Consider the following 22929-nt stretch of genomic DNA (forward strand, 5'->3'; position numbering starts at 1 on the left):
GCTTTTTTTTTTTTTTTTTTTTTTTGTGAGCAACTTGATTCTTTCATTTGCTCATTTGTTCATTTAACAAATACTCATCAAGCATTTATGTGCCAGGTTGTGTTCTAAGTGTTAAGAATTCAGTAATAAGCAAAGTAGACAAACCTTCTGCCTTAATGGTTTTTATATTTTTAGTAGTAGATAGAAATAAGTAAGTGAAGTATATGTTATATTGGTGATAAATGTTAAGGAGAAATATAGAGCAGGGAAGATAAAAGGAATATTTGGGGGTAATTGCAAATTTAGAGCACATATATGAATATCTGACGAAAGAACATTGCAGGCAGAGCAACAAACCCAGCATCCTTAAGGCCTGGGCTTAACAGTATGGATGAAACAGAATGAGAAAAGAGTAATGGGAAGTCCCTGGCTGACTTTGAACTCGGTGGTTTCACAATCTGATATGCATTTTAAAATGATAATCTTGACTATATTTTAAGACTAACCTATAATAAGTAAGTGTGGATCCAAGGAGACGATTCAGGAGGCCAATGCAATAAGGTTGTGAAAGATGATGTATTTTATTAGATTCTGGATGTATTTTAAAGATAGGGCCAACCAGATTTTCTAACTGGGATAGTGGGTATTATGTGAGGGAGAAGAATTGAGCTTAACACCAAGGTTTGGGGCCTAGGCAAAAGTCTGCAGGAGGAGCTATTTGGGGAATGGGAGAGGTTAGGAGTTTGGTTTAAGACACATAAAGTGTGAAATGTCTACTAAGCATCTATTTGGAAGTTGTTGTGAGTTGACATCAGTGTATAGTTGTAGACCGACTATATAAACTTGAGAGATGTTAATTTCCTCCTTTTTTTTGGAGTAATACTTCTTTTGGTACTGGGGATTGAACTCAAGGATGCTTAGCCACTGAGCCACATCCCCAGTCCTTTTTTCATTTTTTAAATTTTGAGATAGGGTCGCGCTAACTTGCCAGGTCTGGCTTTGAAATTGTGATCCTCCTGCCTCAGCCTACTCAGTTGCAGGTTTGATGTGTGCTATCGTGCCTGGCTGAATTTATTTTAACTTCTAAAGATACTTGGCCCAAAGCAAATCATTAGTTCCTATGGGGATAGAACAATTTGCTTCTAATCAAAATGTGAAAATAAAAAGTGTTGTCACTGTCCTTTAAAAATGTATGTGACTGTAAATGGAACAATTTGGCTGTTCCTCAGAGTTAAGATGGTTAAAAATGGTAACTCACAGTTATCATTATGAACCAACAGTTCTACTGCTAGCTGTATACTCAAGAGAATATGAAAACTGTTTTTTTTGTATACCAGTTTTCATAATGGCATTACTCATAATAGCCCCAAAGTGGAAACAGTCTATATATCTAGCATGTGATGAGTGGAGAAATAAATGTGGTATAATCATACAATAGAATATTATGTGGCCATAAAAAGCAATGCATTACTGATACATTCTAAACATTATGCTGAGTGAAAGAAGCCAGATACAAGAGGGTCATATATTATATGGTTCCATTTATATGAAATGTTTGAAATAGGTAAATCTATAGAGATAGAAGATTAGAACTAGGGCAGAGGGAAATAAGGAGCAATAACAGCTTGATGAATATTGGGTTTCCTTTTAGAGTGATGAAAAAGTTCTGGAACTAGATGAGAAACTTCTGGTAATGGTGCCTGATCAATGCTGGGAATATACTAAAAATTACTGAAATGTACAATTTGAAAGTAAATTTTAATGGTACAAGTATTATTTCTCAATTTTTTAAACAGATAACAGGAAAAAATGTGTTTTGTATGCATTCATGTGAACACGAGAACTAAAGCAACCTATGGGGACCTTATTTCTAAAGCTTTCCCTGGAGGAAGTTGAATGAAGCAAAAATTGCCACACCTAACCTGCTTTAACTTGCTTTGTTTAAAGAGGCTGAGATTAGGTAGAAATAGAAATTAAGAGGGAATTTGGGATCCTATTCTTGGTAAATCATGAGTGAGCCTCATTTCTTTTAGAGGATGGGTGGAGGTTATTAGGGATTGACCCAGAGAAGTTTTATGACTGAGCCACATCTCGAGCTCTTTTTATTTTTTACAATACCTTTATTTATTTTTATGTGATCTTGAGGATCTAACCCAGTGTCTCACATATGCTAGGCAAGCACTGTACCACTAAGCCACAACCCCAGCCCTCGAGCTCTCTTTATTCTGAAACAGGGTCTATGAGGCTTATGGCCTCACTAAGGATCAGGCTGGCGCCTTGAACTTGTGATCCTCCTGCCTCCGCCTCCATTATTGCTAGGATTACAGGCATTTGCCACCATACCCAGCTAGTGAGTCTGATTTCTTTAATACCCATTTTTATAGGTATGACCTAGACAAGAAAAAAAAGGCTTTATGATTATTATGATCATTATCTTTGTGAGTTTCAGAGAGAAGGAACCAGCTTATAAATAAGTTTATGAGGTCTTCAAGTTAGTAAAGATGGTCTCTTTTTCCCCCAAAAACTGTAATTAAAAAATATAGACGGGGCTGGGATTGTGGCTCAGCAGTAGAGTGCTCACCTAGCACGTGCAGGACCTGGGTTCGATCCTCAGCACCACATAAAAAAAATAAAGGCATTGTGTTAAAAAAATATATAGAGAGAGAGAGCACTCAATTTGCAGTAAATGGTTTGGCCAACCCAAAATGATCTTTGACTTCTTAAAAACATTACCATCAAAGATTTATGTTTAGAAAGTACATGAAAGGGTTATTTTTAATTTTTTGTATATCACTTACTTTAATGTTATTTTTTGATATATAAGTCATATACCATAAAATATGCCCTTTAAATTTATTTTGAAAAAATAGTCTCTTTAGAATGAAAACCTTTACAAAACAGAGGTACATATTATTTCATGGCTGTCAACTGCATGACTTAACATTTTCAGCATTTTAAAAGGTAAGAGGAGGTAGACATCTATGTAACTGACTCAAATACCGCCCTGTGAGCTATGCTATCGCAGTAATTTAAAGGAAGTGCAGATGAGCACAGAGACGGGATGTTTATTTTGTTGGGGAGAAATTTCAGGAGGAGTTTCCATGATTTGAGCCTGAGAGACTCCAGTAGGATTTCAGTTGTTGGGGAGGAAAGTGAATTACAGATAATAGAATACCCAAAGTCCTGTAAGTCTGTGTGGTAGATGAGGTAGGAGAGAAAGAAGGAATAGTGAGGTTAAGGGCACACCAGATTATGCAAGCGTTGGATGCTATTTTAAGAAATTTAGATTTTATTCTGCGGCACCTATTTTAATTGATGAGGTGCATAATCAAATGTTTCTGAGATTTACTGGTAGGAAAGTCATGATGGAGCTAGAGAATTTGGCAAAGGGTCAAGTTAGGAGGCATTTAGTGACAGCAGATGAACTAAGGCAGTGGCTTTGATATTAGAAAAAGTGTGCTGAATTGACTAATTATTTTCCCCAAAAACTTATGTGTTGAAACTTAATCTCTAATGTGTTGGAGGTGGTCTTTGGACCAAATCTTTATGAATGGGATTAGTGTTCTTATAAAAGACACTGGAGAGTTCCTTCACCTCCTTCTTAGTGAGGACACAAGAGGATGACCAGCTATGAACAAGAAAGCTGACCCTCATCAAACATAAGATCTACCCAGTATCTTGATTTTGGACTTCACCCTCCAGAATATGAACAATAAAATGTTTGTTGTTATAAACCATATTATTTATAGTATTCTGTTATAGTCACCTGAATGAACCAAGACATAAGTAAAACATTTTGGAAGCAAAAAGTTTATACAACTTGCTGAACAGTAGAGAGGTTGAAGAGGGTAGAAATATAAATGTTTCTTTTTACTCCGTTTTTCACTGATCTGATTTGTCTTGAAGAAAGATAACACCTATGCTACTAGAAATTAGGTAGTCTTGAAGGTATCCTTTCCTTCCAATACATAAGATTTTAGAAACTTGAATATTTCTTAATCTTACTGTTTGTCAGATATTACCTAATTGTTCAGGCTTTGAGTTAGTTTTCGTTTGTGCATTTGGAAATGGGTGAATAGTCATCATTTTGGCTAATGAATAGTCTTTTTGTTTCCAAATGAAACTGCATCTCTATGTTGTGCTTTTGTGTTTAATTTTAAACTTTTGTGTAGTGGAATAATAAAAGTAATTAAAAGCATTGGGCATTGCAATATCATGTTTTCGTTACAGGAAGTCATTGTGCCATCTTCAAGTTTCCTCTTAATAATGTTTAGTCATTTATTTTGAACTTCAAACATAAACATAATAATAAGCACATATGAGAAATTATTAGAAATATCAGAAACACATGCAAAATTATTTTTGGTGTTTAAATTTAGGGAAAATCTAGTCCATTAAGACTTTTTTGCACATTTGACTAGTGAAAAAAATAATGTAAGATTTGGCTCTTCTAATAGCTTAGATATAGGTACATTTGACCATTTTTATTCATAGCTTTGTACTAAGACATGTAACAGGATTTTATATTAGGCAGAACATATTTTTTTTTAATATTTATTTTTTAGTTGTTCATGGACACAATAGCTTTATTTATTTATTTTTATGTTTTGCTGAGGATCAAACCCAGGGCCTTGCATGTGCTAGGCATGCACTCTACCACTAAGCCACAACCCCAGCTCCAGGACATATTGATTTTATAAATGTTTACAAGAAAACACTGAATTTGACAAAACTAATTTATAAATTATTTCAGTGTAAAACTTTCATGCTTAAAAATTTTAAGTATTAAATACTGTTTGAAACAGCTTATTTATTCAAAAGCAACTCAGTAAAATTTAAAATACTTTATGGACAAAATGTAGTGAAAAGAATAAAAATTGTAAATGTAAAAAGCACACAGTGTTTTAAAAATAAATTGATTCTATTAATTTTGTTTCTAAATTAAACTTAATATTTGATCAGAATTTTGTAATATCAATTTATTTTTAGTATTTGAAATTATTTTGAATAACAAATATAAGTAAGTGGAACAAAATCCATCAGGCACAATGGAGTATAATATTGAAAAGTAAGTTGTCACCCCATCCCTAAATCACACAGGTCTTCTTTCCTGTACCTATTCCAAACATTTTCATTATTTATTTATTTATTTACTTTGAAATATTTTTTTAGTTGTCAGTAGACTTTATTTTGTTTATTTATATCTGGTGATGACAACAGAACCCAGTGCCTCACACATGCTAGGCAAGTGCTATACCACTGAGCCACAACCCCAACCCTTCATTGTTTATTTTTAAGTTCTTGAATCTTGACTTTGCCTGCCTATACCTGGTAAATGAATTGCTGTATGGAAATATAGTTTTAGGCCCAGAATAACCTGGAGAGATAACCAGCTGTGTTCTCCTAGCTGGTTCCTTAATCCATTGTCTCTTTGTATTAGAGTTTCCTTTCCCAGCTTCCCTTACACTTAAGGCAGAGTTATGGAAAGTGGGAGATGGTTAATGTGATAATCTTTTACTCATACTACAAATAAACCCTGTATTCCTTGATTTAAAAAAAAATGAAGACTAAGATTTTGGATGACACAAAATCTTATTCCTATAGCTAATCATTATTATAATTTGAAACTCTGTATAGGTCTGTATTATGCAGCAAAGGTCATGTGTTTGACATTCAAGCCCCTAGAGTTTAGATGAGGGATACAGAACCTTTGACTATTATTTTAAAGTAGATAACCCTAACCTCATTATAATTGGAAGACACCCACCCACCAGCCTGTGGAGATTTAGTGGTAGTGAGTAAAGAGAGTTGGATAATTATGAGAGATGGGATCCTGAAAGGTGGGCTAGCTAATTTCTATTTCTATGACTTAGTTAAAGGAAGTTTACCCAGTGATAGAGAAGGTTCCCCAGACTTGCAAGTTTCCTTGGATATTAAAGTTATGCATTTTCCTCAGTCTTTCTGTTAATATGGGTATAAGTGAGAATTCACTAAACTCTTAAATTTGAAGAAATAGAAGTAAAGAGGGGAATACTATTTAAATTCATAGAATTTTAGAACCTCTACATCATTTTTTGAACAAAGGACATGATCTGGTTGAAGTAACATGTTTGAGGCAACATGCGGATTATGACAGATATAGACTCTCAACTGGGATTCCTGAGTTGCAGGCCCTTGCTTTTTCTGCTGGATCACATTATCAGTCATCTTAACCCCATTCATTTCTGTCCTGTAGTGAGGGATTTCCCTAGAATTCCACTTGACCTTCTCTAGAGCAAAGTTTGGACAGTGAGAGATCCTGACTTCAGACTCCTTTTCAACAAATAATCAATACCCATTTTCCTTTTTTTTTTAATCTTTTTTTTTAATGTGTCATGAACTTACTTGTTTTCTTAACAAAAAGTCATGCTGATCTTCTGTATATTATTCCAATTTTAGCATGCTCCCCACTGAAGCAGGTCATGTACATAGTAAATGTTCCTGACATGTTTAGGAACATTATACCAAAAATTCAAACTGAATGTATTTGGCTGCCTTGACATTTCTTTTTTTCTTTTGGAAAGGAATGTATTTAAATGAGAAACAGTTCTACTCCTCTAATGAAAAGAAAAAAGGAAAGTTTTAGGTTATTTATTTGAGTGAAATAGATTGTAGAACTTATGACCCTAATTTTCCATTATTTTCAACTAAGTTGGCCATTACATAAGGCACAGTGAAAGAAAAAATCTGACATGTTAGAACCATTAATGTTTTAATCTAGTTTTCTGATTAAGCCTATTTAACAATAGGATTTTTAGCCATCAGAAATGTAATTTATCTATTCTGCATCATACCAAGGAATTTGAAAATTCATCAGATTTGCTTTGAAAAAAAAAATATATATATATATATTTATTTTGCTATGGCATTTGGTTTCATGACAGTTTTCAAAGGCAATTTTCAGGATAACCTGATCTTTTCAGAATAAGCTTCTCCTTCCTTCTGAGGAACTGAAAGCTACATTATTATGGTTAGTGCTTGAATAAAATATAGTTGCATTTGGTTTTACTATGAGTATAGAAGAAGTGATTTTTAAAAAAATATTCTTGATCATCTTAGTTTTTAACCATTTTTACCTTTATAATGTGATAATCAAAAGCTAGTACTGCCAAAAAAATGCAAATATTATTGAATGGAAACTTGAGATAATGGGTTCATTTGGTTATGTTTAAGTGAGTATTGATGGGATAGAAAAGGAAATTTTTTAATCAGATCTGTTTTAGAATCCTTTTGGCCTTTAGCAAATTAGATACCTTCTCTGAACCTTTTTATTCTTTTGTAAAATTTAGATAAAAATCTGTCTCTTAAATTGCTACAAAGATTAATTGAGATAACATGTAAAGTATGCCATATGTGTACTATACTCATTAAAGCTTTGTTGACCAAACCAGGCATGGATGAGCATGCCTATAATCCCATCTACTTGGGAGGCTGAGGCAAAAGGATCACAAGTGAAGCCAGCTTCAGCAACTTAGTAATGTTCTGTCTCAAAATTAAAAAAAAAAAAAAAAAAAAAAAAAAAGTACTGAAGATATAGCTCAGTGGTTCAATTCCCAGTACTCAGAGGTTGGGGCGGGGCAGGGTGGCAGAAAGATGTATTGACTAAATGTTTGCTGTTTGTAACCTGGCCTGCATCCCACCTTGTGAGACAGGAAGATGAAGGAGGCAACCATAAAATGAAGGTAGGAGCATATTAAAGAAACTGTCCATTTACTAAGTTGACAAGGATTCAGTGTTTAATCAGAATAAACTAGTCTGTAAGCATTGTGACTAATTGAGGTTTTAATTCACTACTGTTATTAGAAAGATTCAGAAAGAAATGAATTTTTCATATTCCTGCTTTGTTTAAATAGAAAGATATGAATTTTGTTAATTTTCTCTGAGGGTATTTTTTTCCATTGATAAATAGCATCTGACTCTAAATTTGTTTCAATTCTAAGTTTTATCAGAGGGATTATTACAACTTAGAATTTAAATATGTTTTACATCTACTTTGAAAGTTATTTTACAGAGTAATAGATTGTTCTGATGATTATAAACTTGTGTAGTAATTGGAACTAAGGAAAACTTTTTTCCTAAATGGAAGAAAAACAGCCACTTGGAGACTGTCACATTATAAAGCAAATGATGTATTGTTCTTTCTTAGCCATTAACATCGGCTCATATTTTTAGATAGAATGGGGACTTTTTATGACATTAACTGTGTGTCATGTTCTGAATGTATCTAGGAGACAGGAATTTTCAATCACATGTATTTTTTATTTGCTCTGTATTTTTAGGAATTTACTTAACAATTTGAAATCCTGAAGAGTTCTACATAGATGATAAAGTTAGATATGAACTTTTCAAAGCTTTACACTCACCAGTTTGTATGCCTCATTTCTGGTAATGTTCTTGGAAATCAATCACATTTGAAAATCTAGTTCTTGGCCAACAGCATCTGTTTGCACTTTACATACTTTGAAAGTATTTTTTTGAATTGTAAAAAAAGCAAACCAGATGATACAGACTTTTCTTACCTGATTGAAAATTGTTTAAAGTTTAGTTAAACTTTAACAGATTAATATAAATAAAGCTATGATTGTCTAAATGCATAGAGTATTAAAATAAAGTTTTTTTAAGTGGAGGGAGGGGAGGGGAGGGGTTGGGAAGATAGGAAGGATAGTAGAGTGAAACAGACATTATTATTACTGTGTGTATATATGTGACTGCATGACCAATGTGACTCTGCAATCTGTATACTCAGAAAAATGAGAAATTATATCCCATCTGATTCAAATGTATGGTAGATATGTCAAGATCACTGTACTGTCATGTGTTACTAAGTAAAACAAATAAAAAGAAAGTTTTCTTAAAAAAGGTTTTGAAATTTTTTTAATTTGTTTTAGTTACACATGACAGTACAGTGACCTTGACATATCACACATTTGAATCAGATGGGATATAATTTCTCATTATTCTGAGTGTACAGGTTGCAGAATCACATTGGTCATGTAGTCACGTCTATATTTTAAGAATTGCTACATTACTATAGTGGCATCCGCCCCCACCCCAAACCTAAGGAGGTCTAATTTACCAAAAGTTCTTTCAAGTTTGTGGAATTTTGTAGGTGACTTGATTGGAATATACATTACTAATGAGCAATCAAGGAATGGTGTTGATTGATATGATTGGCATTCCTCCTCCAATTTCTACAGCTCCCAACAGATGTTATGTTATATATGTCATAATATGTGAGCTTTTGAAATACAGGTGTTTTACTATTATAGCAATCTGAGCAACTAGAATCTCTGAAAAGAGAAACCTAGAAAAGATTTTGAGATGATTTTAAGTGTCTAGGATCTAGGTTCACCCATAGGATATGTTCTTTGGATTGGGCTGAGGCTAGGTGCCAAAATTGCAGAGCTCCATGTCTGTAATGATAGCCATTAGCTACATTCGGCTATTAAATACTTGAATGTGACTAGTACAATTGAGATGTGTTGTAATTGTAAAAAACAGTGGACTTTGAAGTCTTAGTACAAGAAAAAATGTAAAATAACTCAGTTGTTTATATTGATTGTGGTTGAAATCAATATTTCATTATAAAATTAATTTAACTTACTGCTTTCACTTTTTAAATGTGGTTACTATACAATTTAAAAGCCTATATACTTGCATTTGTGGCTCACAATGTATTTCTATTGAATTTATTTATATTGTCATAAAGAAGAGAGATTATGGTGTGTTCTTACTGTTGGGAGCTTGCAGAGGTTCAGGCAAATTCTCCCTCAGGATCCTTTAGCTTCAATTATTACAGCTGACTTGGCTGAGCTGGTTTGTTTTACAGTACTGTTGTGAAAACTATTGCCTATGAGCAGCCACTACTTCTCTTTCTAACTCTTGTAATTCATAAAATTAAAGGAAAAGGTTGCTCTGCCCACTATGTCTAATGGTTGCTTGCTAACTCTTGAGTGTCTGCTTCTTGAAGATAGGTGATAAAAACAAAGTTTTAGCTACCATTCATTGGTTACCTGCTATGTACCAGGTACTTTTCCAAGTCTTTTAGATAAAATGTTTATTTCTTTCATCAGTTCTGCAAGATTTCTATTGTAAGATGAAGAAACAGATTCAGATACGTTTGTCTTTAACCTGGGTCAGCTAGTAAGTGGCAGAATCAGAATTCCAACCAGTTCTGCATGGTTCTAGAATCATGCGCTTTGAACTAATACTGTGCTCTCCTCACCATGTTTTTCATTTCCTATGTGTGTCCATTAGTATGAAGCAGAGTGCTGTATATAATGGGGTCTCTTGCCAAATGGTGTTGGCTAATAGCTTCGTAGGATTCTTGAGTTGATTTCCTTTGTCTTGGTGAATGACTTTTGCCCCCGTCCTCACTCCAATCTACCTTCCTTCCCTATTTGTATCTAGTGTATGTTCCAGACATTAATGAAGAAATATAAGCTTTATTTTAAAATTTAATTGATAAATATCATATATATTTATTGTGTACAACATGCTGTTTTGAAATATGTGAATATTGTGTGAGAATGCTTATAATTTGCAGTTTTTAAGAGAGACAAGTTTACAGCTTGTTGAGCAGTATAGATCATCTAAAGCCTGTGAAAGAGCATCTTTCTCACCTTGAAAAATCAGTCAACAAAAAATGTTTCAGATGCTTTCAGGAAGAGATACAAGAAGAGTCTCCTGAATGCCAACAGTATCAAACCTTAGGCTTCAGACACCTACCATATAAGGAAGGGGCTTTTTATAGACAAAGAGTTGAAATAAAATAATGGGATAGAATAAGCATAATGACTGGATAAATCTTGTATAATCCTAGATCATCTCTTAATGGCCATGCCCATGACTTTGTTACATTAAGAATCAGAGGAAAAGGAAGTAGTCTCTGTATTGGTATGCTAATTGCTAAATTAGAATAGATTTAATCACAATTTATAAGTGCTCTGATGCGCAGGATGCTACATTTACTCACCCACTTCGGCCTTCACTCAGACTTGGTGACTTGGGAAAGATGAGGAGAGAAAAGAAGAACAGAGTTTCAAAGAGTAAAACTGTACTGGGAAGGTGGATAGCAAGGAGACTTGGGCAAGTTTAAAGTGCAAATCTCTTTTATGTATGCACTTGTACATTATAACACTAACTATAAGACACTATTATTTCAGGCAAGAAACTGATATATTAGAAAGAAAGTAAAATTTTTGACTAGGTGATGTACCTGATTACCCTAACTATAACCTTAGGAAATTATAAAATCTGAGATAATCATTGTCTTTCTACACGGATTTTTCCTTTATGATTAAAGAAGATCATGAAAATACCTTGTTTATGCTCATATATTGCACATGTTGTTATTTTTATACTGTTAATTATTTGCTTACTCTTTTTTTTTTTTTTTTTTTTTTTTTTGAAGTGCTGGGATCAAACCCAGGCATTGTGCAGTCTAGGTGAGCGTTCTACAACTGAGCTACATACCCAGCCCTAATTGTTTATTCTTTATCTGAAATATTGCTTACCTAAAACTTGGGGAGGAAAAAATGTGTACCCCAAAACATTCACACTATGATTAAGAGAAGTGAGAGTTAAATGGCCAATTTAAATAGGGCCAATTTGGCTCTCATCCCTAGGCTTTATAAAAGAGACAGTGGCAGCCTTGTGGGTGAGGGGAATGTGGGCCTAATTACTTGTTTAATTTAGTCATTCATCCTTTTAACCCCTTTAAAACTTGACTTTTGTAGGTCAATTATATAATGCATGTACACATGATGTTTCTTTTAGCATAAAGCCCTGTAGCTATTTTTTTAAAAAAGATTTTGATATATTCATAGCTGTAAACTTGGTTTGCATTTCTCTGAGGTTCATGGTCTTCAACTTCCTACCAAGTGAAGGGTTGCTATAACTACCAGATGGCAGGCTTTCCTAATCGAGTGCTAGATGCCAACAGACTAATACAGAATAGATGTGTGCAGAATTCAAGCACAACATTTGATGTATTGTTTAAACTGCTAATCCAGTAAATTTAATATAAAGAGTCTAAACCAAATACATTTCATGTTGTCATACAATTGTTTGGTTCTCAGGGCAATCCAGAATGCATATTTAAAGTATGTGCCATGTAAAATGCTAGGTATGGGAATATTTTACCAAGTCCTGGTTAGAAATTTATTTGGAATTCATCCAGCTGGCAGATCAGTTGTACTAATCAGATGGATCCATTTCTGGGGAACAGGATTTCATTGTGGGAGCAGTGTTCCTGAGATGTAGTTACTTTAAAAATCAGTTGATTTCCAATTTAAAAATTCTGAAATGCTGTATTAAAATATGTGTAAGTACAAACATTATGCACATAGTGCAAATACTTAATGGCTTATGTTGTGTTCTTATTGCTGGGAGCTTACGAAATAACAGAAGGGACAATAAATTCATTGTTCTGTACTCAATTGTTTTTAATTTCTCCTTTGAATTCCTGGGATCATTACTTGCTTTTTCCATTAGTATCTATGAACATGAAAAAGCTAAAGTACAGAGAAAGCTGGAAACTCATACAGTTTAAGGTTTTAAGGTAGATTGGCTTAGTCAGAGACCACTTGGTAAAAATGAAAAGATCATAGATGAGGAGTAGACCTGAAGAACTAATATAGATCTTTGTTAACCTTAAGGTTACCATTTATAATATTATACATTGTCATTTTCACATGGTGAAACCTCATGCCCCAAAGTAGCATTTTCCATACTGTGTTATGCGGATCATTAATTCTAAGAGATTTCTCAAGAAAAATAGTTTCAAATATGTTCAGGGAAATTTTTTTTTTTTTTTTTAGCAGTATTGGGGATTGAACCCAGGACTAGGCAAGCATTCTATCACTGAGCTACACCTCCAGCTGTTTTTTATTTTTATTTTGAGACAGGGTCTTGATAAGTGGCCCAAATAGGCCTCGAACTTGTGATTCTTCAGTCTCAGCCTCCAGAATAGCAAGATTACTATTGGGAGCCATGAAACTATCTCTACAGAGAGCATAGCAAATGAAGTATTGCTGTTAAGTACTGGGTTTACCTCTTTTTTTTTTGTTGTTAAAATTCAGTGTATCTCTATTTAAATATGTCACTAGATCATAGAAACCAATCTCTAGTAAAATCAATCCCCATAGTGAAACTCCTATTTCTTAGAACATACTTTAAAAACAACGCCTTTAAGTAATGAGTTAACAGATTTCAGAGTTTATTTTTGTGATGATTCTCTTCTTGAAAATGAAAAATTACATTTGGTAGTTACAAATACATCTGCTTGGAAAATATAATGCTTGTGTTATAAAATCAGTATTTATAAGGTCATTTTACATAGAAATGTTAATTTCTATGGGGTATGTCTTTGAATTAACATTGACATATATGGGGGGGCATTTCAATGCCTTCTGTAAATACAGTTTTCCTTTTATTTAAAAAAATTACATTTACTTCCTATAGACCATATAATTTCTTTAGCAAGCTATTTTATAACTTAAATTATATATTTTAATAATAAATTAAGCCAGGTAGGTGGCACACACCTGTAATCCCAACAGCGGGGGAGGCTGAGACAGGAGGATCACAAGTTCAAAGCTAGCCTTAGCAAAAATAAGGTGCTAAGCAACTCAGTGAGACCCTGTCTCTAAATAAAATATAAAATAGGGCTTGGGATGTGGCTCAGTGGTCAGATGCCCCCCTGAGTTCAATCCCTGGTACATCATCATCATCATCATAATATAAACTTCAATTATTTTAAAGTTAATTATTAACGAGATGTTTTAGGGGCAATTAAACTAGTCTGTAATTGTTTTCTTTTGAACCAAAAGGCAAATCAAAGATTTCAGTAATCTAAGATACTGCTTTAAAATCAATTATTATATAATGAGGTTTTGAAATTTAAACTCAACAATGATACTATAAGGATATTCAAATTATTTATCTGTACCAAAGCCTACTATTTAAAGTAACCTGAGTATACATCAAGGACTTTTAAGCATTTCTTTGCTTTCCATTAATTCCTTAAAAATGACAGCTGAGAGTACTTTTTTTTAATTACAGTTAAATATGGATCCTGAATCATCTCAGCTTGAAAAATTGGAAAGTTGTGTCCTTATGAGTAATAGGAAAATACTAAATATAGACAAGCTTATAAGTGTAAGTGTAAGCTAGGACATAAATTAAGTAAATTAAACCAAAAAAGCTTAACCAGCCGTATTTCAGATTTGGAGACATGTAATCTATAAATGTAACCTCCTACCAGAAAAGAAATAGTTCTTCTTCTGTTAACCACCAAACCAAGTCATGAGATAATGTTTTATTTTTACTTGTATTTGGATATATTAGCTTTGGCTTGCCATTTCTTGAATAACTAAAAATGGCATGTTTAATACTAAGTAGTATTTATGACTAGACCATCAAATACCAAATGGAATTTTGAGGGAGGAATTTCTTTAGACCAAAATATAAAATAAACATTTTTTTCTTAATGTTAGTCTAGGTAATCATGTCATCCAGGTTTTTACCCTTCTTCAGTTCATCCATCCGCTCTGTGCCCCCTTGCAGCTGTATCTTCATTGATAACTCTTTCTACCTCCATCTCCAAATCCAGCCATCACCACCCCATGTTTTAAAGGAATTATAGGCAATAGGGAATAGACTAACTAGAGTAGTTTTTTTTTTTTTTTTTCCTGAAGGACATTGCTAGGTGAGGACTCCTAAAGATTAATGTGATAATTTAACTCCTCCAAGAAGGAGCTGCCCAGCAAGTGGAATCAAAAACTTTAAACCCAAGCTAGACTGGCTCATAAACAGAAGCTACACTTGGAGAGTTGTCAGCTACCTGTCATCACCCCTCTCTTCTTGCCATTACCAGTGATAGCATGAATTGTTTTAGACCAGTCAGGCATTTGAAGTACCTACAATGCTTGTTAAAACCAGACCCCCACACTTTCTGACTTCTTAAGTTAGGAGTGAGGCCCATTAATTTGCACCTTCCAAGTTTTCCTGTGATGCTGTGACATGTACTACTAGGGCATGATTCCCAGTGACATACCTTCAACCATGCCCCACCTGCCTACAGTTACCACTGGTCCATTCAAACTAGGATGGATTGATTAGGTTACAGCTTTCACAGTCCAGTCAGTTTGTCTCTGAACACTCCTGCACTTACATAAGAACTTTTGGGAGCCCTTCATACTGGAACCATGAACCTCCTTTCATCAATTGATGGATAGTTATGTTGCTTCTATTTCTTGACTGTGATGAATAGTGCTGTGATAAATGGGAGTATAGATGACTCTTTGCCATACCGATTTCATTTCCTCTGATTTATACCCAATATGGGATTGCTAGAGCATATGGTAGTTCTATTTTTAATTTTTTGAGGAACCTCCATATTGTTTTTCCATAATGACTGTATCAATTTGCTTTTCCATCAACAGGTCAGAAGGATTCCCTTTTCTCCAAATCCTTGCCAAAACTCTTTGTCTTTAGTTTTTTGATAATAGCCATTCTAACTGGAGTGAAGTGATACCACATCATAGTTTGGATTTGCATTTCCCTGATGATTAGTGGTAGCATTTTCATTTTTCACATATGTTTTGGTCATTTATATGTCTTGAGAAATATCTATTTAGGTCTGTTGGCCAGTTTTTATTTTTATTTATTTATTGCTGTTGAGTTGTTTGACCTTCTTTATTTATGTTCTGGATATTAACTCCTTGGCAGATGTAAGGTTTGCAGATATATTCTCCCATTTCTGTAGATTGTCTCTGTACTGTGATGATTATTTCCTTTGCTGTACCAAAGCTTTCTAGTTTGATATAATCACATTCATCAGTTTTTGGTGTTGTTTCCTATACCTTTGGGTCTTATCCAAAAATTTCTTGCCTATTCTAGTGTCCTAAAATGTTTACCTTATGTTTTCTTTTAGAGTTTCATGTCTTAAGTTTCATGTAAGACTTTCAAAAGCCACTTTGAGTTGATTTAACTGATGTGAAATAGGAGTCTAGTGTCATTCTTCTGCATGTGGCTGAGTTCTTAAGATGTGTCTACTGGCTTCCTTCAGAACCAATGGAGAGGGGATGAGGAGAGAAAAGATGGAACCCCCACAGGTTTTTAATAACCTGATTTTGTATACATACCATTGCTTCTGTCATTTGCCATTGTTCTCTTAAATCAACCATGGTACAGTGTGAGAGGGGACTCACAGAGTATGAATGCTGTAGAGTGGAATCACTGGGAATCATATTAGAGTTTGTCAACCATAAACATTAATGCTGCCTTTAAATCATTAAGATAGTTTGTTTTCATTTTTGTTTTTTCTTTTCTCACAGATTTCCAATTTTAATCTTATAAAGATATGTTATAAGGGACAGATTGACACTGGCAGGATCACATAGCACAAATTAATTGTAACCTGTTAATATGTTTGTATTAGTGCAGTAATTTTGGATGATTATCATCCATCATTAGGAGTACTTAACTGCAAATTTAAGTACTCAGTATCCCATTGCAATATAAAGCAGATAATAGGTTTATAATGAAGATGATATTATGAAAACATTTTTACACAATGTTGAGTTATTTAGGAGCACTGAAGGATTTATAAGAAGTTGAATGATATGGTCAGATTTATGGTTTTAATATCTTATTTTGGCAGTGGTATTGAGAGTAGATGGAGAAGATACGTGGTTGAAGTTAAAGAGATTATGGTCATATTTCAGGAAAAAGAGAATAAATTCCTGAAATAAATGAGGAGTCTCAGGGATAGAAAGGAAATGACTGGCCTGAGAGGAAATGTAATAAAATCGGAAGGAATTGGTTACTACCTGGATGTGGGAGATGAAGGTCAAGAAACTTCTGGTTTTCTGGCATGGAGAAAGAAAACTAGAACGAAGATATCTCCGTATAATCAGAACATGTAGATGATATGAATTTGATTTTTTTTTCAACATGTGAAGGTTGAAGCATTTGAACAACAGTGGATACTGTACCCAGTGGGCAATTAGACATATAGATCTGGAGCACTGGCTCGATGTTTGACAGGACAGGAAAAACAGATCTGTGAGTTAATGACAGGAGAAATTCACGGAATGAATTTGTGAAAGGCAGATGAGGTTTTTCAAAATGAATATGCAGAGTGACACTTATTAGGACCAAACTTAGTTGAATATTAAGGTATGATCTTTTTTTGTTGTTGTTTTTAAAGAGCCACAATCCAGGCTAAGAAAACGCCAGTGTAAGTATCCATTTCATTTTCAGCCCTGTTTGAGTTTGTATTGAATCAGTACCAAGGCTCCTTCTGTGTGACTTTGAATGAACCACTTAATATCTTTGAGCCTGTTTCTTCTTCTATAAAATAGGGGTGGGGGTTTCAAATCAGTGGTTTTCCAGCCTTTTTCTGCTGCATTATGTGTGACAGGATATTCACATGCACAGCACATGTCCACAGATGTGCTCAGAATTATGGGCAATTTCCTTTGCTCTAGCTTCCGTCATATAAGAAATTCAGGTAAATGAGTGTTGTGTTTTTATAAAGATAACCTTGGGATCTGCTTTATGATATACTTCAGTAAGCAAATAATGCAAATTTGAGCAATTCATCAACAAGAAGTTACTTTCAGTAGAAAGTACTTTTCTAGATGAAAAGGACATTCTGGTAGTGAGACTGTACTTAAATCTCCCAGTCTGGTTAGACCACTTCTTAAACTCTTTTGGGATCACAAACCTACTTTGAGAATCGATAGAAGCCACTTGTTCTCCTCAGAAAACTTCATAGGTAATTTTTAAATTTAATTTGAGAGATTTCAATTAAATTTTCTGAACTTATCTGTGGTATCTCTTGGGATTTTTGGGACCCTGTGTTAAAAAAATTCTTGATCTAAATAAATAAATTGCCTTCTCTTAAAATTTTATGACTTTATTTGCTGCAAAAGGAAGTTTCATATTTTGAAAATAAGCTTTGGGAATATTTTATTGTAGTTTCATTTATATCAGAGTTTGCCATAATTAAAAGATAATTGTGTATTCTGTGGGCAAATTAGGGCCACATTAAGAAAAATAAGGTGATTTGAAGTACAACTGTATAAAAATGTGTTAAAATAACCATTCATTATTTTAATTGCAACTCCTTACTATCTTTTTGGAAGGCAAACCAGTGAGGGTAGTGACAGTAAGGCAGCCACAAGATGGCGAAGAACCCAGGTATTCAGGTACTTGACCAGTACAAAAAATAGTTTGGCTCATTTATTTTGTCAAAATCAGTCTTGCCCAAGTGACTTGGAGATGTTTAGAAATATGTTAGGTGAGCTGAGAAATTATGCTATGAATATTTTACAAAATGAAAAACCCTCATCTTTTCAAAAAAGATAATTCATTTCAATTAAAATAATGTTGCTTGTAATCAAGAAATATGCTGTAATAACACAGAACGTATCAGTTTAAAATTAACACACTAATAAAATATTAATGACAGTTATCTTTATTGACACTTGAATTTTATCTGATATTTTTTTCCTTCGATTTTTTTACTTCTTAGACTTGGGAACCAAATCTAATTCTGCTGATAATTGCAAGTACTCCTCTTTTTTCACCATACAGTGTTTTTTAAGAGAAAACTTACATAATGATAAAGCAATATGATTTTGTTCTTTGTCTGAAATTATATACCTGCTGGGCATAGTGGTACATGCCTGTAATCCCAGTTGTTTGGGAGACCAGGGCAGGAGGATCACAAGTTCAAGGCCAGTCTCAGCAATTTAATGAGGCTTTAAGCAACTTAGTGAGACCCTGTCTCAAAATAAAAACTAAAAAAGGACTGGGGATGCGGATTATTGGGTCACTCCCCTGGGTTCAATTCCTGGTACCAAAACAAAAAACAAAGAAAAAAATACTTTTATGATAAAATGTATTGAATACTTAGTAGGAAAAAAAAGGAAACTTGTTTATATAAATGAGACTTTAACGTTGAAGTCTATCCTATGAGAAAACTTACGTGAGAATTTATCATTCTATATTCTGACTTATTAAACTACTGTGTCCTTGAACAGTAAGAATCTTATATTTTTTCTTTGTTTTAAGAACTTCAAACTTAGTTGATACTTGTTATCTAGAAATTACCACACAGAATCAAATAAGCATTTCATAGCTCATTGTTTAGCCTAACATAAAGGTCTGCCTTCTGTAACCATGAGCTTCATTTGAAACATTAAAAATGTTCTTCGAACATCTCTAGCTGATAAGTAACACTAAAGAAATTTTATTCCAGAGATAGTGATATTATGGGGATGAGAATAAATATACTCCTTCAAAATAAATTTGTATACTAAAGAAGTAATATGTGTCAATAGTGAGTAGCAACAAATCTTTAGATTTTTTCCCATGAAATTCAACAATAAGGACCTTTCATTCAAAATGGAACTGTGATTTAAAATTTCAAAATTTTACTATCTTATCAAATGCTATTTCTAAAAGTGCTGTACTCATTGAAAAGATTTATATTCTAGTAACTATGCACAGTATGTTACCTTTCTGTTGTAACAAATGTTTGCGATAATCAACTTGAAAAGAGAAAAGGTTTATTTTGACTCATAGTTTAGAAGTTTCAATCCATGATTGATTGGTCCTGTTGCTTTGGGTCTATGTCAAGGCAATACACCATGACAGGAATGCGTGTTGGAACAGACCTGTTAACTCATGGCTAACAGCAAAAGAGAGAAGTAGAAGAGGCTAGAGTTTGTCACCTTCAGGGCACACCCCCCATGACCAGAATACTCCCCACTAGGCTCCACCTCATAAAATCTCCACCACCTCCAGACAGGGCCAATCTGAGGACCAACCCTTTAATACATGGGCCTTTGGGGAAACATTTAAGGCCCAAACTGTAACACAACAAACTGTAACAATTGAATCTCAGTAAGATTGCTCTGTACTTTTGGTGAGGAATGAATTTTGACTGTAGTCGTCTTACCAGTGGAATCTCACTGTAAAGCTATTCAGACCTTAGGAAGAACATCAACTATTCAAGGTTTAGGGAGCTAGTTGATTGTTTTCCTCAAATACCTTTCCTAGCACACATACTTTGATTTAAAGTGCTGATGGTGAAAGAATACAACATTTTAGGAGCCTCTCTTACTATTTAGTTCTTTTGAGCTAGTATATACTGTATTAAGAAATTGTATAAATTTTTATCCATATATGTAATTCTAGAGACAAGAACAAGCTTTGAAGAATATGAAATACCATCTAAAGTGAATTTTTTATAAAAATGTGCATAAATATATCAATCATTTGAAAAGCAGTGGTTAAAGACTTTGAGATTGAAATGATGCTTCTTAATGTTGTGACTTTGGAGAAGTTACTCTTTCTAGGCCTTCTTTTCCTGAAAGTGATAGTTGCCTTCTTAGGTTAGTGGTAAGCATTAATGTGTGTAATTCTCATTGCATGGTGCCTTGTACATAATAAGTGCTTAAAAAGTGGTAGCTGCTAATGAAGCATAAAGTAATGAATTGAAAATAGAGTTGAAAATCAAAATACCTTAAGTACTATAATAATTCAGGATAGTTTTATTGTTTGTTTTATTTTATTGAGTTTGTATTCAAGCAATGCTGCAGTCCAGTGTGATTCTGAAGTGATAGCTACAAGCTTGTTCAGTAAGTCACAGTTGCTTGACTATTGAGATGAAGCCCTCGTCATCCTAAAGACAAGAATGGAATTTTCACCAAGTCATTTTTTGAAATATGTGTTTTAAGAGCCGTGCTTTTCTAGTGTGCCCTGATTATTTTGACACATGGCTTATATCAAACATATAAATGAATGAATAATTGAATAGATGGTTTGCTTTTTAAGCCTGAAAACAATTTCAGAGGCTATATATAATTATATATATTCTGTTAAGTAAATATATAATTGATATATATTAAGCTTTATTATAATGATTATATATAATTATAATAAAATGACTCAAATGAAAGAGACTAGGCCCATTCAGAGATAGGGTTGCCAGAGAAGTTGAAGTAGAATAGAGGAATTTCCTTATGGCTTGAAGAAACTATTGAGGGCAGGAACACCATAATTTAAGGAGATAATGGCATGTTCTGTTGAGTTTGGGTATTAATAATGAGGTCTTTAAGAGTATTTTGTGAGGTAGGTAAAATAACCTGGTTTAGAAAATGCACGTGGGAATAACTGCAAATACAATAGGAAAAATTGAGCTTTTATTTTTGCTAGTGAGCAAATATAGCTTCCCAGTGGTACAGTAAACACAAGCCAGATGGCCAAGAGCGTAAGATCATAGCAGAAGAGGGAAAAATAAACTCAACAATTTACCATAGTGATCTTTCTGCATTTCACATTTAGTTAAGTAGTAATAAAAAGTAATTAAAAATACTTTCAGATTCACTTTTAATCGAGGAATTTAAATAATGCCAGTTTCTACTTGGGCATAAAGTGGGTATGCATGCACATGTATAAGAGAATGATAATGAAATAGCTTTTCACTTTTCAGAGACATCTTTCAAAGACATCTTCTTGATTATTACTATTAGAACTGTTTGTATTCTATAAGGTCACTTATGTGTTTAGTTAAATTTCATGTCTTTGTTTCTAGAAATACTTAGAGAATCTAGTGCATATGCTCTAATATCCAAAAGTTTATGTTATAGTATATACTCTAATTATGAACTTTTTTTTTTTATAACTTGATTTTTGTTTTGTTTTATTTAGGAGTACTGAGTATTGAACCCAGTATTATTTTGAGACAGGTTCTCCCAAAGTGGCCCAAGCTGACCTTGAACTTGTGATCTTTCTTAACTCAGCCTTCTGAATAGGGATTACAAAGCGTGTGTTACCACACCTTACAATATTTTAGTTTTTAGCTTATAAATAACACTCAGTAATTGGAACCTTTCCAGACCATCAATAGTCTAATCTTTTCTGGGAAATTAGTAGAACAACCAATTCATTTTCCTTGAGGATTACTTTTCTAATTAGTAGGCAAAAATAAGAGTGAGGCAAACATCCCAGAAAAGAAACTTTAGATGAAGCTTTAATTCTAAGGTACATACTAACGATGTGTGTGTTAACAAGTTCAAGTTTTATGGTAGGCAATTTGTCAATATGTGTCAGAGATTAATTGTGCTTACAATTGACCCATCAATTACATTTCTAGGAATTTACATTTGATTTCCAAAAAAATATGCCAAGTTATAAATGTATAGAGATGTTAATTATAGCAGAGTTGGTAATGATAAAAAATCTGGAAATGGAAAATCATGTATACTGATTTAGAATAAATGTCCATTATATATCATTAATTTAAAATATTTAAGTTGTAGGACATAATGTAAATATAATATCAGGGTTTTGGTTTTGTTTGTTTGTTTGTTTTTGGTTTTTTTTTTTTAGTCTCAAACAAGAATGTGTTTATTACATTAAAAGAATAACTGATAAATGGTTTGGGGGAATGGTATATAAATATAAGTGTTTATTGTTTTTATAATATATTTTCAGAAATCAAGGATGTAGTAAATATTTAGTGCTGTCAGATAATATTATTTGTATGTAGTTAGAAGTCCTAAGTTCATAGTGTAACTTCACTCTACTAACTAGAAGACCTTAAGACAAAACCAATTTTTTGTGTGTGTGAAATCCATGTAGAGTATTAGCATGATATTTAACATGCAGAAAGTACCTGATAATATTAGCAGTTATTATCACAGGATTACTAAAATTGTTCTGGACTGACATGATATCAAACTGGAAAAAATATTAGAAGACAAGAAACAGGGATATGATGTGATGATAAATATCCAGGCAGATGTATTAACAACTTCTAATTGAGGGGCTAGGGATATAGCTCAGTTGGTAGAGTGCTTGTCTCACAAGCACAAGGCCCTGGGTTCAATC

General features: G+C 33.5%; 1 protein-coding gene across 7 annotated transcripts in view; it reads left to right on the forward strand.

Annotated features, from left to right (window-relative positions):
* Add3 (adducin 3) overlaps positions 1-22929 on the forward strand; it is a 114630-nt gene that overhangs the window by 13144 nt on the left and 78557 nt on the right. The window contains exon 2 of one of the 7 annotated variants that reach the window (XM_076835042.1): positions 18563-18595. The exons of the other annotated variants lie outside the window; for them this stretch is intronic. The gene's annotated coding sequence lies outside the window, so the exon portion shown is untranslated. The remainder of the gene's footprint in view (positions 1-18562; positions 18596-22929) is intronic. 7 annotated transcript variants of the gene reach the window in all.

Source organism: Callospermophilus lateralis, chromosome 15 (assembly GCF_048772815.1).
Source record: "Callospermophilus lateralis isolate mCalLat2 chromosome 15, mCalLat2.hap1, whole genome shotgun sequence".
Lineage (NCBI taxonomy): Eukaryota > Metazoa > Chordata > Mammalia > Rodentia > Sciuridae > Callospermophilus > Callospermophilus lateralis.